This window comes from Papio anubis, unplaced genomic scaffold, assembly GCF_008728515.1.
Source record: "Papio anubis isolate 15944 unplaced genomic scaffold, Panubis1.0 scaffold3576, whole genome shotgun sequence".
Taxonomy (NCBI): domain Eukaryota; kingdom Metazoa; phylum Chordata; class Mammalia; order Primates; family Cercopithecidae; genus Papio; species Papio anubis.
Genome location: NW_022163723.1, coordinates 1 through 2,690, shown reverse-complemented (window position 1 = coordinate 2,690; position 2,690 = coordinate 1). Strand labels below are relative to the sequence as shown.

The following is a 2,690-nucleotide window of genomic DNA, read 5'->3' as shown; positions in this document are numbered from 1 at the left end:
CCTGAGGACTCTGGGGAGGACCCGGTGACTCAGCAGCAGGCACCTCCTCCAGGGTGACTTCCACTACAGTAGAAGAGGAGGAGGCAGTCTCCTGCTCCTCAGTAGCAGGAGCCTGTGCACCCACCAAGCCCAGGGCCTCTCCTCGGGCCTCAAGGCCTTCTTCAGGCTTGCAGTGCTGACTCCTCTGCTCAAGAGACATGTTTACTCTGGTCAGGGCAGCAGGCGGGAATGTGGGCAGGAGCTGGGCAATGGAAACCCACAGGCCTGGGGAGAGAGGAAGCGGGTGAGAGCCCTCAGCTGAGAACTGAACTGAACCTTAGAGACCCTAACAAAGGTTTACTTACAGATCTTCTCCTTCCGTGCTCCTCCAGGGGCCTCTGGTCCTCCTTGTCAGCCTGTCCCCTCAGAACCTGAAGGAGAAAGTGAGAGGGCTCCTCAGGGTACAGCCAGCCAGTGCATGCTAGGGTTGCAGAACTGAAAGTATTGAGGGTGAGGTTAGGCGCTCTGGAGTCCTGTGTGTTCTCGGGCGGGTGTGGCCCTTGGTGTGAATTCAAGGCAAACCTTCACTATTGGCACTATCTCAGCCCCCTCTACTCTGACCTGAGGACACTGCCTCACCTCCACTCCTGGCAGGGTCTGAGAGCCTCCCTCTACTTACCTGAGTGCAACCCCCTCAGACCAAGGCCTCCCCTTTCCTGACATCAATGATCCTAGGATAATGGAGGGACCTCAGCTGGCAGCCCTGCCCAGGCTCTCTGAGTTAACAGCAGGAGCAGGGCAGATTTTTATGGGACCCCCAGTCCGCATTCTGTCCCAGGGGTACCCTCAATCCTCCCTCAGGCTTCTCACCTGGACGCTTTGCAGATCCTAAGACCTCTGCATCTGTCGACCAGATGGGGGCGCCTTGGGGGTACATCTTGGGTCCTGCACATCCTGGGATTCCTACCTCTGCTGACCTGAAGTCCCACTCTCCAGGCCACAGCCCTCAACCCTCTGTCACTCTGAAGGCGCAACGAGCACGGGGCACATTCGGCCACTGTGCCCAGCATCCCCCAGACCAAGGTTCCCACTGATCTGGACTGCAAGGTCCCCTCAGTCCTCCCTCTTCTTCCTCCCCTTGACTCCTCGCAGGGCTGGGCCCCAACCCCCTGCTGAAGTGGGTCTGCATCCCTAGGATTCCCGTGGCCTAATGAAAAGGTGCCTCAGTTTGAGACAGGGGTAGCGTGGGCCCCCTGTCCTGGCATGCTGGGTCCCCTCAGGACTCCATTATCTTCCAGGAGGGCCTGGGCCCTTTTGCTACTTCCTAAAGACGGTATTGATGATACCGAACCCGTTCCCTCCCTTAGCCGTAGATGTGAACCTCAGGACTCACGTGCCTGGCTGCCATTCCCAGCGCTTCCCTGAGTTGATACCAGGCGCAAAGCCCGTATTCTGCCAGGATGTGGGTGGGGGTGGGGATGGGAATGGGGAATGGGGGATGGGGGTGGGGTTGGTGTTGGGGGATGGGAATGGCGGTGGGGGTGGTGGTTAGGTTGCCCTCAGTCGCCTCTTGGGGTCCTGACCTTGATTCCTGGCACAGCGTGGGCCCTGACCTCTTCTCACCAGCCCTGCCCTGGCCACATTAAGCTCTGTCTCCAGAGTTCCCTGTGGCTATACCGGTGGGGGTGGGCAGGGTAAGGAGGTGGCGACCCAGCCTGGAAGTCTTCCCCTGCAGAGTGGTCCAGGCCGGGCAGTAGAGGCAGTGCTGGATTATTTGGGGCCCTCTGTCTGGGATGAGACCCGCCTCAGTCCTCCCTCAGCGTCTCACTTTGCCTCCTCACCAAGCCTGGGCGTGCTTCCCTCCGCCGACATCAGGCCGTTGCTCAGGGCGAGAGTCTCGCGGCCATCTGACCGCCAATGCGCAGTCAGTGGCGTCACATCCGGGCAACCGTACTTCCCTGGGTTCACAGCAGGGGTGGAACTGGATTCGGCCTGGATGGGGATCTGGATGGGGATGGGGATGAGCATGAAGATGGTGATGGGGGAAGGGGTAGAGATTGGGATAGGGATCCTGAGGCTGTAGATCCTGGTGGGGTCGGGGGAGTTGGGGGTGGGAGGGGCCTTTGGTCATCCCTCAGGGTCCTGACTTGAATACCTGGCCGAGCCTGGACGGCCATCCTCTGCCGATTGTGTCTGCTCCCCTCAGACCAAGTCTCTGACTCTGAGTCCCCCCAAAGTGGCATTGGGGGGAGGGGTGTGGTCGGGGTGACATGAATGCCTGCGTTTACCAGGGCTGACAAGAGGGGCTGAGCTGGATTCTGTGGTCCCTCTATGTGGCGAGGTGGAGGGGGCTGTGGACCCTCTGTCTTCACTCAGGAGGGTCCTTTTCCTCACCCCTGGCTGTTGGATGAAGTGATGGGCAGGAGATGCTCTGTTTCTGTCACCTCTGAGCATTTGCATAGCTGCACCCCTTGTAGAGAATGGCTGCGGGTCCCAGGTCAGGTGCTCCCTGCAGGGCGGCAGCTCCCGCGGTTGTAGTGATCTCTGGGAGAAGACGCACACCTTCCCACGGGGGCTCCTCCCCAGCCAGAGCTACACTTGGCAAACTTTTGGTACCGAATGATTTATTCTCTGAATCGAAGAAATAGGGTTTACATATCTTCCAAGTATATATGTAGGTAGCAATATATGTATTTATTTCTATGAAGTAA

At 58.7% G+C, this 2,690-nt stretch overlaps 1 long non-coding RNA gene across 1 annotated transcript; it reads right to left on the bottom strand.

Annotated features, from left to right (window-relative positions):
* Nucleotides 1–6: 6 nt before the first annotated feature.
* On the bottom strand, nt 7–1,914 carry LOC116273099. The gene is made up of 3 exons (XR_004181580.1): nt 1,821–1,914; nt 345–410; nt 7–264 (listed from the first exon to the last, which is right to left on the bottom strand). It is a non-coding gene; the product is annotated as an uncharacterized LOC116273099 (long non-coding RNA).
* Between the last annotated feature and the right edge of the window lie 776 nt (nt 1,915–2,690).